This window comes from Galeopterus variegatus, unplaced genomic scaffold, assembly GCF_000696425.1.
Source record: "Galeopterus variegatus unplaced genomic scaffold, G_variegatus-3.0.2 Scaffold1390, whole genome shotgun sequence".
Classification (NCBI taxonomy): domain Eukaryota; kingdom Metazoa; phylum Chordata; class Mammalia; order Dermoptera; family Cynocephalidae; genus Galeopterus; species Galeopterus variegatus.
This window is the reverse complement of record NW_007727501.1, coordinates 323,619-339,864: the sequence shown is the minus strand read 5'-3', so window position 1 is coordinate 339,864 and position 16,246 is coordinate 323,619.

Sequence of the window (16,246 nt, the reverse complement as noted above, 5' to 3'; positions counted from 1 at the left end):
TAAGGGATCTCAAGATGAGATCATCTTGAATTACCCAGGTCGGCCCTAAATCCAACGTCAAGTGTCCCTGTAGGAGACCAAAGACAGACACGAGAAAAGAAGGCCATGTGACAGTGGTGGCAGGGATTGGAGTGATGTGGCCACAAGCCAAGGATCACCTGGAGCCACCAGAAGCTAGAAGAGGCAGGAAGGATCCTCCCCTAGAGCCTCCAGACAGAGCCAGCCCAGCCAACACCTTTCAGACTTCTGACCTCCAAAACTGAGAACAAATTTCTGTTTAAAGACACGTGGTTTGTGATCATTTGTTATGGCAGCCGCAGTAAACTAACACACCATTGTATGTCCTAAACTGGTCAGCAAACTGCCCTTTTCCCTGAATCACTTTTGCAACTGTGTAAGGTTTTGTGCTGCAGACTTCCTCCTCTAGCTCTATCATTCGGCATCAGCTGCCAAAACAAAATACCACGGAATACACAGAATAAGTGGCTTAAACAACCGACACTTATTTCTCATAGTTCTGGAGGCTGGTAAGTCCAAGATGAAGCTGCTTGCAGGCTTGGGTTCAGATGAGGGCTCTCCTGGCTTGCAAACGGCCACCTTCTTGCTGTGTACTGTGTCTCTTCCATTAAGGCCACAAATCCCATCACGAGGGCCCTATCCTTATGACCTCATCTAACCCTAATCACCTCCCAAAGGCCCTATCTCCAAATACCATCACATTGGAGGGTTAGGGCTTCAACATATGAATTGGTGGGGACACAAACATTCAGTCCGTAACAGTGGGGGTTCAGAGTCATAGGGCCACTGGCAGGCACTAATCTCTACAAGGGATTAGTTACGGAGTCTCCAAGTGGGAGCTGGTCTCTGACCATCTTCGTGTGGGATGTTGGGGCTTCATGGCTGCACGTCAGAAAGAGCAGATAGACTTCAGGGCAGCATCGGCCAGAGCCCATGAGGGAGAATGAATCATGCTGGCCTCCTGCCTGAATCTCAAAGAAGCTAGAGGCTCTTGTCACCGACCTCAATGCATTCTTGGCCCCCACTGGCCCCAGAGTCAGAAAAACCCAAGTAGGGGCCCTAGGGGAGGTGGAGCAGCTTGGGGCCAGAGCTGCAGAGCACCTGGTGGCCCTGAGCCAACCTGGCTGCCACTCACTCGCAGCCACCCTCCACACCTACCCAGTGGAAATTTGTGGGATTGGAGTCCTGGGAGAGGGGGCCCATCCTAGGACTGGCCAGTCCCCTGGCATTCAGGTAATGGCCCTTTCCCCCTTGTGACCAGGTAAGGATGGACTTCTGGGGTCATCATTTATACCAGATCACCTCGATGTTTCATTCGGGCTAAACTGAGGTGATGGGTGCTGCCTGCTTGTCTGCACTTCCCTTCTTCCACCACTGGGGAGCTTTCCTTCTACTTACTGGTCTTTTTTCTAATTAGCCAACTCAAGTTTTTCTCATTGGGTGTTTGTCTTTTTCTCATTCATGCATAATTATCTTTTTTTTTTTCCTTTTTGTCTTTTTTCGTGACCGGCAACGGATCGCAACCCTCAGTGTTGCACCCGCACCTCGCTCAGCCAGTGAGCAGCCGGTCTGTATGTGGGATCCGAACCCTCGGCGGGAGCACCGCCGCGCTCCCAAGTGGCGCACTGTAGCAGTGCGCCACCGGGCTGGCCCCCATAATTATCTTTTTATATGAGGGATAATAAACTTTTACATGGTAAACGTTTTCCAAACATACCTTTCCATTTTGTTTATGGACAATTTTGCTGTAAATGTTTTATTTTTATGGTTTTCAAACCATAGTCTTTTTAAAAAAAAAAAAAAAAGATGACCAGTAAGGGGATCTTAACCCTTGACTTGTTGTTGGCAGCACCACACTCTCCCAAGTGAGCTAACCAGCCATCCCTATATGGGATCCGAACCCATGGCCCTGGTGTTATCAGCACCACACTCTACCGAGTGAGCCATGAGCCGGCCCCAAACCATAGTCTTTACATGTCTCTTTTGTGCTTTAAGATGCCTTTCCTGCAATTGGCACAAATTTTCCCATGTTTTTTCTTTCTGTTTATGATTTCAACTTTTACTTTTTTCTGTCTAGGACTTATGTGGGGATGAAATAGAGTTTGGTAGAGTTTGTGTCACCCTGAAGGGATGCCTGATTGTCCCAGGCCATGGCCAGATTGGGGAGGCCATGCCCTCCTCTGCCTCAAATAGGGTACCCTGTGTGTGGATGTCTGTTTCCAAATTTCTAATGCATTGCTGAAATTTCTGGCCATGTCTTTGCTGTTTTAATAGGCATAGCTTTGTGTGCCAGTATATTCCCAGGCAGGTACTTTCTCTTTCATTTTTATTTATAAAAGATCTTCATAAATTTCCAGCTATTTGTGTGTGCTGCCTCCTCTTGGAGTTCTAAAGTCTCCATGGAGGGGGCCCAAACACTGGATAAGAAATGCCATAAACTTCGGCTTCTGACTATACAGTAGACTAGGTTCCCAAGCTGATCCCTCAATAAAAACAACTAAAAGTGCTGGATAGGGCCGGCCCGTGGCTCACTCGGGAGAGTGCGGTGCTGATAACACCAAGGCCACGGGTTCGGATCCCATATAGGGATGGCCGGTTCGCTCACTGGCTGAGCGTGGTGCTGACAACACCAAGCCAAGGGTTGAGATCCCCTTACCGGTCATCTTTTAAAAAAATAAAAAATAAAAAAAAATAAAAGTGCTGGATAAAAACAAGTTAAATCTTTATTAACACATCAGCAAGCCAACCAGGAAATAAGGAACAGTAGAGGTGAAAACGTCATCACAGGCAGAAGCCCCAGGAGGGGGACAGCGTTGGTGTTAGAAGAGGTGGTTTTGAGGCTGATAAGACCTCGAAGGGTACCGGCTCAACATAATGGTGAACTAGAAATCAGAGTAAGTTCTTTTACCCACATGCACACCCCAGGAATGGAAAGGAAACTTGGGTATCTCAGACCTTGCTGTTTGTAGGAGTCGGGGAGTCTCATCCAATGATTCATAAACTCACATGAGTCTGGAACTCCAGCCACATTATCTGGGTGTCTGAAAGTCCTCAAGTGGACAGCATGGTTTAAAGTGGTTCGGAATGTGGTGAGTCTGGGCATCTGCTGGAAGAACGTTCAACCCTAGCCTCAAAGAATTCCCCTCGATCACTCTCAGGATATATGAGCCAGCATTGAAAATCCCACAGCAGGAATCACAGCAGCGAAGACTTCCGGTGTTGCATCATGAGACCCAGAATTGGTGTGTTTAATCCTGAAATGCGAACAAAGAGACAGACATTTGTAGATGCACAAGTAGAACTAAGAGAAATTTAAAAAGCTAAGAACTAAGATTAAAAACACTGGACAGGTTTAACAGTGGACTTGAGAGCACTAAAGAGAAAACTGGTGAACTGGAAGATGGAGCTGGTAAAATTTCCCAAATGTGAGAAGAGAAAAGGGGAGTTAAAAGACAGAGGAGAGAACAGAGACAAAGTCCAAAGGGATAATGGCTGAGAATTTTCCAGAATTGATGAGAGACATCATTTGCATATCCAGAAAGTCAATCAAATCCCAAGCAGGATATATAAAAAGGCACAACCAAGTGAAAATACAGAAAACCAAAGCCAGCCAGAAAAGCGAGAATGATAGACTGAGACCAACTCCTCAGTCCCCAACATGGAAGTCAGAACACCGTGGAGTGACATCGTTTAGGTGCCGGATGAAAATAACTAGCAAACCAGAAATGCTCATCCAGCAAAAGTATCTTTGGAGGATGAGATGAAATGAAGACAATGGCTGAGGACTTACCACCTGCAGACCTTCACTGAAGGAAATTCTGAGGACATTTTCTCAGGCAGAAAGAAAATGATCTAGGTAGAAGGGCTGACATGCACGAGGAAACAGTGGGCAAAAAAGTAGGAATATGTGGGTGAATCTAAAGAAACATTACCTCCATTAACAATAATTATAATGCCCAATGCATAAAATGAAAAAGTAAACTAAAATTAAAATAATAAAAATACAGTTATGCATTGCATAATAACATTTTGGTCAATAATAACCCAAGTATATGACATGGTCCCATAAAATTATAATACTATATTTTTACTGTACTTCTTATATGTTTTGATATGTTTAAATACACAAATACTTACCATTGTGTTACAACTGTCTACAGTACTCAGTACAGTAACACGCTGTACAGGCTGTAGCCTAGAAGCCAGAGGCTATGCCGTATAGCCTAGGCTATACCATATAGCCTACTATACCATCTGGGTTTGTGTAAGTACATTGTATGATGTTCACACAATGACGAAATTACCTAATGATGCATTTCTCAGAATGAATCCACATTGTTAAACAATGCATGACTGTACATAGAACTTGCCAGCAATCATAATAAGTGTAAATGGACAAAAAGCTCCAGTTAAAAGACAAAAGATTGTCAGGGTGTATTTTTTCTTTATTTTTTTTTTAATTAACATTGTGCTCTAACCAAGTGAGCTAACTGGCCAACCTTTTTTTTTTTTTTTTTTTTTTAAAAGATGACCGGTAAGGGGATCTCAACCCTTGGCTTGGTGTTGTCAGCACCACGCTCAGCCAGTGAGCAAACCGGCCATCCCGTATTTTTTCTTTATTTTTTTTTTAATTAACATTGTGCTCTAACCAAGTGGGCTAACTGGCCAACCTTTTTTTTTTTTTTTTTTTTTTTAATTAAAATTTTGTTCTAACCAAGGGGGGTAACTGGCCCCCCTTTTTTTTTTTTTTTTTTTTTTAAAAGATGACCGGTAAGGGGATCTCAACCCTTGGCTTGGTGTTGTCAGCACCACGCTCAGCCAGCGAGCTAACCAGCCATCCCTATATGGGATCTGAACCCGGGGCCTTGGTGTTCTAAACACCGCACTCTCCCGAGTGAGCCACGGGCCGGCCCAAGGGCATATTTTTTTAAATTCAAGTTTTATACTATTTACAAGAAACATCTAAACATAAAGATGCTGAAAATTTGAAAGTAAAGGATGGGAAAAAATAAACCTGGCAAATACTAAAAAAGAACAAAATTAAACTGATATAGCTATGTTAATAAGGTTATTGCTATAGACTGAATTGTCTTTACAAAATTAACATGTTGATACTTTTACTCCCAAGATAACTGTATTTGAAGATAGGGTTTTTAGGAGATAACTAAGGTTAAATGATGTCATAAGGGTGGGGTCTTGGGCTGGCTGGTTAGCTCAGTTGGTTAGAGCATGGTGCTGTTAACACCAAGTTCCAGTGTTTGATCCCTGTACAAGCCTGTTGCCAAAAAAAAAAAAAAAAAAAAGGTGGGGTCCTAACCCAATAGGATTGGTGACCTTATAAGAAGAGGAAGAGAGAAATCATTTTCTCTCTCCATGAACACACATCATGGAAAAGGCCAGGTGAAAAGGTGTACTTCTGCAAGCCAGGAAGGCAGACCTCACAAAACCCAATCCTGCCGGTACCCTGATCTCAGACTTCCAGCCTCCAGAACTGTGAGAAAATAAATTTCTCTTGTTTAAGCCACCCAGTCTCTGGTATTCTGGTATGGCAACCATGCTCATATAATAGTTATATTTTTGGTATATTACTAGAAATAAGGAATATTGAATCAGAGCTTTTAATTCACCAAGATGATTTAACAGTTCCAAACTTGTATACACCTAATAACAGAGCCTCAAAAAAATATAAAGTTAAAAACCACTGAAGGGGATCACAAGTTTATCGTTTTTTGTTTGTTTTTTTTTAACCTGTTAATAGATCTTCTAACATTGACATATCCTTACAGTTTTAGAAAGAACTCCACTTTGTCTGACTGTATTTTTCTCTCTCTTTTTTTTTTTTTTTAAAGATGACCGGTAAGGGGATCTCAGCCCTTGCCTTGGTGTTGTCAGCACCACGCTCAGCCAGTGAGCGAACCAGCCATCCCTATATGGGATCCGAACCCGTGGCCTTGGTGTTATCAGCACCACACTCTCCCGAGTAAGCCACGGGCCGGCCCTGTATTTTTCTCTTAATGAGCTGTGGGATCTGGGCTTTTGCCTTCCATATTGGGTGACTATTACCCTGGCCTTCAGCTTTCTGATGTTGCTGTGTTCCTCATCATCCTCACTCTGTAGCCCAACATGACAGAACTTCCACCACCTAGAACATCACAGGCCTCAAGACAGGGGAAGGGGACATGGCCAATCACACACCAGCTCTTAAGGGCTTCCTCAGTGGAGTGACAGGCACCACTTCCTCTCTCATCTCATGGCCAAAGCAAGCCACGTGACCCTTCCTAATTTCTGGAGCCAGAATATTTACTCCTCCATTATACCTGGAAGGAGAACCAGAAATTGTGGTGAAAATCACTGACTGCTGACAACTGTCCCCAAAAGAGACTACTTTGTCCTGGGCAGGAGTTGACAAACTTTTTCTGTAAGGAGGAGCCAGATAGACTTTTTTGGTATTGTGGGCCAAACAGTCATTGTCGAGACCACTGAACTCTGCTGTTGTGTCTGAATAAATGCATGTGTCTGCAGTCCAGATAAGACTTTGTTCACAAAACGAGGCCATGGGCTGGGTTTGGCCTGTGTGGTGTAGTTTGCCAACCCTCTTTCCAACTTGCATGCTAGAATAGTCTGGGTCTCTGTTCCTCCTCCTCCAGCCTCCAAATCCCTGCTGGCAGCTGTCTGACCCAGCCTCTGCACCCCTCTGCTGCAGCATGCACTAAAAATATCCTGGCTGCTGCCAAAAGCACCTGGGGACCTTGGGGCAGGTGGCAGGAGGCGGATGTATGACCTTGGCCGAGGCTCATCCACAACCCCTCCCTGATACTCGCCGAGAGGCAACCACCCGGATTTCTCAGTATTGCTTCAACATCCAGTCCCGCCTCCAGCCGTCTGCACCCGCGGTGTCCTCTCCCCGGAATGTGCCACCATCCAGTCATTTATCAGTAAACAGATACTGGATGCTGCCCTCACGGGGCAAACAGTGTCAAGTGAAAGAGCCGCACACGTACAAGTAAACAGCAACCCACCGCCCACGGTGTCGGGGGCGTGGCGAGGTGGCGCTGGCCCAGCGGGAGCCCAGAGGGGGCCCCCAGTGCCGCCGCCTGGGACTCAGGGGAGACTTCCCGAGGGGGAGCCTCGTTACTGTAAGAGGAAGAGCACCCCTGGAGGGGGGACGGCAGAGGCAAAGGCCTGGGCTGGTGGAGGAACCGAGAGGAGACCGGTAACTTAAAGCTCCCCAGACAGGGGGAGGCTGCGGGCGGGGCGGGCCCTGCAGCTGCCTGCGCGCCCCACCGAGCAGTTGGGACTAAGCTCCGACGGTCTGGAGGCGGAGGGGAGGCGGGCTGTGGGCGTGGACTTGGGGGAGGCTCGGGATGGGCAGCGGGGTTGGGGTAGGGGAGCTGGTGGGGCGTGGCTGGGGTACTTTTCTAGGAAGATGTCAGCTCTTGGAGGGGGTGACGAGGAAGGGTGCAGTGGCCTTGTCGGCGAGGAGCAGCTCAGGAACACCTCCTCTTCCAAGCTGCCTGCTATGGCCCCTCCTCCAGGAAGCCCTCTTCGTCCCTTCTCGGTGCGCTGCATGGGCCCTTCCTGACCTACTCCCTTTAAAATGTCTCTCTGTCCACCAGCACATCACCTCTTGCTTTTCCTAGTCTGTAACCCTTCCAGACTCTCTTATTTGTTTATGATATTTCTATTCCCCTCACTGTGAGCCAATGAGAACCCCACCGGTTCTGTCTTGGTTGGCGCTGGGTCCTCAGTGCCCGTACAGAGTCTGCCACCTGCCCACGCACAGTAGGTGCTCAGGAAATGTTGGTTGGGTCCCAGCTTGGCAGCACTGCTGGGGTGACCTTGGGAATGTTACTTAACCTCTCTGGGCTCTCTGGCCTTCCCCCCCTCCCCCAATCTCAGAAATAAAGTTGGTCTGAGCCTCGAGGGGCCCTTGTGCTGTGTGGATGGCGACTGGACCCTGAGTTTCCTTCCCTGCTCATCCCTGGATACTCCAGACAGGCCTGTTCTGCATCCTGTCCTCCCACCTGCCACAGCATCTCAGGATCTGAAGCCAGGGCAGGTGAGCGCCTTGGCACCAGCACACCTGGGTCAAGTCTTGCCTTTGATATGTGTTCACTGTGTGACCTCAGAGAATAGCCTTCTGTCTCTGAGCCTTGGTTTCTTCAGCTATGAGATGGGACTCATCCCCCCTCTGCCACTTGGCTCCTGGTCCAGGCTTGGGAGAGGAGTGTATGGGGACTATGAATGCAGTCCAGACCTCACCTGACAGGCGTGGGTGGTTCCAGGACCCCCAAGGAGTTCCCAGGCTGGGGGAGAGGGCAGAGCCCAACATAACATCCCAGTCCTGGGGAGTCAGTGCTGGGCTGGAAGGAAGTCCAGATGAGCACTCAGGAGACTGGGAGGCCAGACAGAGGGCTTCTTGGAGGAGGGGACCACATAGGAACCAAGAGCTAAAGGTGGGGAAATTCCCAGTCAGATGTGGATCAGGGAGAGGGGCACTCCAGGCGCAGGTAATAGTAAGGGCAAAGATAGGACTGGTTTTGTGCTACCTGCATTGAGGGATTGGAGAAAGATGAGGACAGGGACATGGGCAGGGCCAGACCACGCATGCCTGGTGGGTTGTTGGGAGAGGTGTGGAGTTTTTACTGAGGACACTGGAGAGTTAGGGAAGGATTTGGAGGGGGAGAAGAACCCCCTCTGTGCATACAGGTTAACTTTCTGAAACCACTGCACATGTGCACTGGAATGAAACAATTAAGCACAGGAAGAGTGGCTGGTGGGAGCCAGGTTTCTCACTGTTGATATGGGAGGTCACAGATAAGCAAGAAGAGGTTAGAGGGATTCATGTGTGGAAATGGATTACATGTGAACACATCAGTATGAATTCATTCTCAGCCCAATATAGATACAGTTACATATTGAAATATTTATAGAGATGTGCATATACACGGTTAGTACACACACATATATTTCCTTGCTCTGCTAGCTGAGAGAGCCTATAAACACTGACTCCGCAATAGCCTCAAGCACCTCGACTGCCCAGATATTAGTTTCTACTACCTATCTCCAGTAAAGGCACCAGGACTGCTCCTCGGAGAAAAGGCTAAATCTAGGACTGGGGCAAGGAATATACAACATAAGCCAAAAGCATCTTGTAGTGCCAGAAAGTAAGGATGTGCTAAAAGAAAGAAACAGCCATGGGGGTGTGAAAGGGATATGGGAGCCAATCGAAAGAGCTTCCAGTGGCCAAAGCTGGAACAATTTGAGCAACAAAATCAATACAGTAGTATTGGATTATATCCCGAGGTGCAAAATAAATATCATGAGTCCAACTGATATAAGTGACTGAATACATAAAAATGGAGGAGAAGTGACATATTTCCCATGCAGAGGAATTCCAAATAATTTATGCAGTTACTAAGTCCTCAAGAAAGGTGAGTATAACTTCCCATCCCTTAGGTGTGGGCTGGGCATCCCTTAAGTGTGTACAGAATGGAAAGGGGAAAGCAGAGACTTTACAGTGGACAAGGCTGACAGATACCACCTCAGCCAGGTAATCAAGGTCAACATAAGCCATGAGAACTCACGTTGACAGTACGTACCTTTGATACGATGTGACCAGAAGGGCATTTCACCTCTGTGGTCTTCTTCCCACAAACTCATTACCCCATCTAACCATGAGAAAAAAATTAGACAAATTTTGATGAAAGGGCATGCTACAAAACATCTGACCAATACTATTCAGAACTGTCAGGGTCATCAAAACAAGAGTGTTTAATAAACTGTCACAGCCCAGAAGAGCTTAAAGATACTAAATGTAATAAAGGATCCTGGGACAGAAAAAAGACATTGGAGGAGGGCCGGCCCGTGGCTCACTTGGGTGAGTGTGGTTTTGATAACTCCAAGGCCACGGGTTTGGATCCTATATAGGGATGGCCGGTTTGCTCACTGGCTGAGCGTGGTGCTGACAACACCAAGTCAAGGGTTAAGATCCCCTTACCGGTCATCTTAAAAAAAAAAAAAAAAAAAGACATTGGAGGAAACTGAGGAAATATGAATAAAGTATATATGGATACAGTAGTAGTGGATTATATCCCGAGGTGCAAAATAAATATCATGAGTCCAACTGATATAAGTGACTGAATACATAAAAATAATAAAATTGTTATTATAATTTTATTATATATTATATTATTATAAAAATAATAATTATTATTTAATAATTATTTAATAATAATGTCTTGATGGAGCCGGGGGAAGCTTAACCCAGCCGCAACCAAAACACCATTTCCACACAGGTACCCCACCATAGCCACCGCAATTGCAATGGCTGCCGCAAAAGCAGCTAGTCCCTATAGCAGTAGTCACAGCCACCATGCAGATGCCACGCCAGACACTCGAGTGCATTGACACAAGGAGAGGCACCAGTGGAGACTCACCCCCCCAAAAAAGAAGAGGTCCTCCCTCTCCACAAAGCACACTACAGAGTAATAGAAGAAGCATCTGCTATACGATAATAGTGGGGGACCTGAACACACCTCTCAGTACTGGACAGATCATCTAGGCAACAAACCAACAGAGAAACCATTAATCTGTCAGATGGAGAGAACAAATCTATGGTTATTAGAGGGGGGAGGGGGAGAGGGGAGGGCAGAGACTGGATAAAGGGCATAAAGAATAAGCATGATTTGTAATAATGAATATGCTAATAAAAAATAATGTCTCAATATTGGTTCACTAACTGTGGCAAATGTACCATAATAATGTAAGATGTTACTAATAAGGAAACTGGGTTTGGGATATAGAGGAACTCTGTATACTTCTTAACAATAATTCTGTAGATTTAAAACTGCTTTGGGCCGGCCCGTGGCTCACTCGGGAGAATGCGGTGCTGATAACACCAAGGCCCTGGGTTCGGATCCCATATAGGGATGGCCGGTTCGTTCACTGGCTGAGCGTGGTGCTGACAACACCAAGCCAAGGGTTAAGATCCCCTTACCGGTCATCTTTAAAAAAAAAAAAAAAAAAAAAAAAAAAACTGCTTTAAGATTAAAAACAAACAAACAAACAAAACTATAGTTGCCATGGGGAACAGAGATTATCTGGGTCAGGAGTGGAAGAAACAAGAGACCAGGTGGGAAGATGAAGGAGTATCCAGGCTGGGGATGATTGGGTCTTGACCTGGGCCACTTGGGGGGTGCAGGAAAATGAGCAAATTTGGTGGTGTTTCAGAGACACAGGGTCTGCAAGGAGGAAGTGCTGATGAAGGGAAGAGAAGAATCTCAGGGACTTCCAGGCCTCCAGTCCATGCTCCTGGGCTCCCCTTACTGAGCTGGGGAGCCAGAAGATCAACTGGACGATCTGTCCCAAAGAGGAGGGTTGGAAGGGGGATCGGCAGACATGGTAGGAGTCTCATTTATGAGGGCCTGGCCGGAGGAAACGGAAGCCTCTCAGGATTGTCATATGGCACGATAGCATAAGCGGGATATTCCTCCCCAGCCTGGCTGCCCTCAGGCTGCTGACTCGCTGTGTGTCTTCCAACCATGTCCTTTCCCTCTCTGAATCTCAATTTCCCCATCGATAGAATGAGGATCAATGTCTCGCTCACAGGCTTGTGAGGGGCATCAGATGAGCCGAGCTCAGCGCGTGGCACACAGTGGACTCAATAAACACTGGTCACTCCTACCCCTGAGTCTCAGGCGGCAGGAGCAGCGCATACCTCTTTAAATTACGCAAATGAACTGCGGGTGGAGGGGAGGCGGGAGGATAAAAGAGAGTCTCCAGCCAATCAGCGTGCTGGGCTGAAGGAGCAGGCCGCCTGAATGGCCCAATGGCGAGCCGCGCGGACTCGAAGCCCGCCCCCGCCTCCGGGTGCCGTAGTGGGGGCGGGGACTTTCTCGGCCACGCCCCGGGGGCGGAGCCAGCCTGCGGCCGCGCCGCAACCACGGAGGGAGGGGCGGGGCGGGCTCGGGTGTCAGCGACTGAGCCGCAGGTGGCGGCGGGCGCGGGGCTCGGCCCGAGCTCAGGAGGTGAGTGCTGTCCGCGGGACACCCCCCTGGGACCCCCCGGCCCGCACGGCCTCCCACGCGCACCGTGCCCTGCAGCCCCAGCGACTGCGGCGGGCAAAGGCGCGGCGGGACGCGAGGGATGGCGAGCAGGGGGTGGGGGCTGCGCGGTGGGCGACCCGGCCTTTCCTCGGCGGCGATCGGAGGTCTGCAGGCGGAGATGAGGACTCCTCCCCAAGTCCCCTGTCTCCTGGCCTAGAACCGGAGCGTGCAGGGGGGCGGGTACCACCGAGGCCCCTCCTCAAATCCCTTTATTCTAAGCCTGGATTCGGATCTGGGTTCTGGGGCTGCAAAGAGGGGTCGCCGCTCCCCTTCCAGTCTGGGACCCTGGGTGGCCGAGGTGTAGACTACCCCCAATTTCCCTCTTCGCAGCTCTGGCCTGCAGACCACCAGCGACCGAGATGAGGGACCCACTTCCCCTTTTCTGCAGGGTGAACCCCGATCCAGGCCTGGGGGCTGGAGAAGCTGGGGAACTCCTGGCCCCTTGTCCAGATTTTCCCGTCCCAGTCCCCCTTGGCGTGAGGGGTGTTTCACTGGCGTCCTCTGTAGGACCCCAAGGTTGAAATTCTGAGGAGGAGGTCAGTGTGGGGTCCCCTGCCTGGCAGGGACCGGCCAGGCTAGGCATGGGAGGGCCTGGAGTCTGGCCCTGGATGGGGTGGTCCCTCTCTCAGTGAGTGTGTGGGGGGTGGCAGCCAAGCGTCTGTTCTGGGGGATTAAAATAAATTGAGGTAAATTAGGATCTTGCCGGAGGCTGGCTGCCAGTGGGGTGCGGAGGAAGGTTGGGGGGTGGGCAGCCTCTCCATCTGCCTCGGATACCCAGAGTCGCCTGCCCCAGCAGCACTGGGGACCAGGAAGCAGCATCGAATGAACCTGCTTCATGGTGACCTTGGGCAAGTGACAGCACCTTTCTGAGCCTCGGTTTCCTCTTTTGAAAATTAAGGTTGGGGGCTTCTGACCTTGCATTCTACAGATGCTGAAACCATCCACCCCACCTTTTGCCTGATTGTGTTAACACTCTTTTTTGCTTAAGATGTGGGTGGTTTGGGGTGGAGAGAGTAATGGGTTTGGAGATCCCCCAACATACCTTGCTGATCTCTGAGCCTCAGTTTACAACACTGCAAAATGGGTTGATGGTCACACTCTGGCCTTGCTAGAAGGGCTAGGGGCAGGTGGGGAGCTGTCCTGCCAGACAGTAAAACATGACCAAGCTGCAATCGTTGGAACAGGGGCTCTGCCACCCTGGTCTCACTGGTGGGGCTACCTGGGGCACACCCTGACCCACATACCATCACCCACGCCAGGGGTAAACCTGTTCCTGGGCGGGGTCCTGGGCAGGAGGCGGGGGAGGCACCAGGTCAGCCCATCCGCTGTACCTTGGAGCTCTGACTTGCTGGTGGGCACAGGGGTGAGCACTGGGCAGGGAGTCTGACACCCCCAGGTTTGAATCCGCCTCTACCGGTGTGTGGCTTTGCCCCCATGTTCCTTGGTTTGTTCTTCTGTGAAATGGGCTAAATCCCTCTGGGAAGATCAAAGGAGACTGTGGGAGAAGGGGAGCTCTATAAATGCAGATGTGATTATTACAATATTAATTATAACATTAGTGCTCATTAAATGGGGTCACAATGGAGGAGAGAGGGGAGTTTGCAAAGGGTGTTGCTGCAGAGTGTCCAGCGCCTCACCCACTCAGGTACACTGTGCTCAATAGGTGTTTGCCAAATGAAGTGACAAAGAGGTAGGGGACCATTGGGGAGGGCTGAAAAATTCCTGAGCATGAGCTCAGGAGCCCACTTGGTGGCTGTGTCACTGTGTGCCTAGGGGCTGTGCCTCAGTTTCCCCATGGGGTGCTGGGCAAGATGAGACACTGCCTCAAGGTGCTGTTGTGAGCATCAAGCCAGATTGTAAGTGATCACAGCCCTGGTGGCTGGGCCGAGAGGGGAGATATATGGCAGAGCTGGTCATTGAAACAGCAGGGTGCCCAAGTGGCCAGTCACTGGGAAGGAAGAAACCCCCCAAACTGGCCCTACTGTGCGCAAACTGGAATCCAGGGGGGAACAAAATGTCAGTTCCTGTTTCACAGGATCCTGGAGGCTCAGAGAAGTCACTCAGCAAGAGGTCAGGGGCTCTGGACACCTGGCCGAGCCCCACCCGATTTCCAGGGTAGGCGCCTGAGCCCCTGCCTTCTTTGCTGATTCGGCTTCTGTCCTGTTTTATCTGTTCCTGGGCTGCTTGCCTGAGCCCCAGGTTTTTGAGAATTGGTAGTAGGGAGACAGGCTGGGTGGGGGGCATGTGGGTCAGCTGATAACATTCTGTGTGACCTTGGACAAGTCTTGTCCATCTCTGGGTTTTGCCCTGACACTGCAGAGGCCTGGAGACCTGGGTCCCAGCAGGGCTGATTCTCCACCAAACAGCATATGCACGGTGTCTCGGGCTCACAGTACTTTTAGGGGCCCATGGTGATGCTTTAACTTTTCTAAAAATTGGGAAGAAAAAAAGTGAGCTTCTGGGTCGAAGGAAATATTTTGTCTTTATGCCAATACATTTGTAAAATATAACTTTAAATTTCTTCCTAACGGAGGAGGAGCCCCACGAAGGCAACAGAGCCTTCCCCTCTCGGAGTGGATCCCCCTCTCTGAGCCTCAGTTTCCCCTCTGTGAAACAGGCATCACTGAGCCGCCTTGGAATGGGGAGATGTGGATGCCTAGGCCAGGGTTGGTGCTCAGTGGCAGGTGTTACTGTTTCATGATCATCGTTAAGATGATTATTTGTTTGGTAATAATAGCCGCCGGCTGGGAGCCCCGGATTCAGGCACGTCAGTTTACCTACCCATGTTCCAGGGAGGTCCCAGGGGTGCTGGTTGTGGGGGGAGATAAGGTGACGGTTGAGTGGCAGGCGGAGTAGGGTGAGCTTCCTGTCCCCCCTCACACACGCACATACACACGTACACAGGCCTCCGCTTGGTGCTGACGGAAGTGGCAGAGATCTCGTGGCTGTCTCCTGGTGCCTGCCCATCAGACAGGAGCCCCAGTCCCACTCCCTGACCTGTCTGGTGAGTTGGAGCCCTGGCCAAGAGGCCCCCATGGCCCCACCTTGCCCCTCTCAGGAACGGAAAGGAGGCCCCTTTGCCCAGCCTGAGTAGCAGGTGTCACTTCCTGGGCCGGGCCAGGGCCTGCATGGGCCCTTGGCTCTGGCCCCCCACCCCCCAACTAAGGCTCTGAGCAGGGGGTTGGGCTGGGGGAGGCTGTAGAGGGAACCTGGAAACCCAGAGGCACACATGGTGGTTCTGAACAGGCCAGGAGCAAAGTCGCGGTCACCAGGGACCAGTGACCGACCTCTCTCTGTCTCCATTTCCTGTCTGTAAGGCTGGGATCGGGTCCCACGGTATAGCTGTGACTGTGGAAGGAAAGGACACGTGCGAGGGGCTGGGCACAGCACCGCACACATGTTGGCGCTTGGTGTGCATCTGTGCGTGGGGTGGGGCAGGAGGCAATCAAACGGAGCTGTAAAAACAGTAGTGAGATTCTTGGTTTTTGGGGAACTTGGGCCTGGTGGTTTCTGGGATCCTCTACAGCAGTGTTATCTGGCAGAATCTTCTCTATCTGTGCTGTCCAATAGGGCAGCCCCCAGCCCCATGTGGCTACCACGCCTTGGAAAAGGGGCTGCACACTGAGCAGCTGGGTGTTTCATTTTACTTGGTTTAAAATGAAATTGACACATGGGGCTAGTGGTTCCCATATTCAGCACAGCTCTTGGAGATGCTCAGGGCCAGAAATTTTAAAATGATATGGAAATTTAGGGCTTTTCCCCCTTGGGAGGTCAGCCTAGGATGCCTCTCCCCCCTGGACTAGGTTTCCTCAGAGGCTGCGTGGGGCCTGAAATTTCCCAGGGGCCTCAGCATTGCCCAGCACAGGGTGGTGGTTGGGAACATTTGTTGAAACAAATACGTTTCTGCCTGGTAAACTCCTATTCATGCTTTAAAACCCCAACTCCCATGTTCCTTTCTTCAGTTCAAGATCCCCCAGTCCTTGTCCCTCCATCTGGCCCAGCCCTGACTACGTAAGACAGGGGGTATCTGTGTCCACCTCTGTACCCCTAGGCCAGGGGTTCCTCAGAGAGCAGGCCCACTGAATCATTTCAGGGACCCTGGCATTATCCTGGCCAGGGTG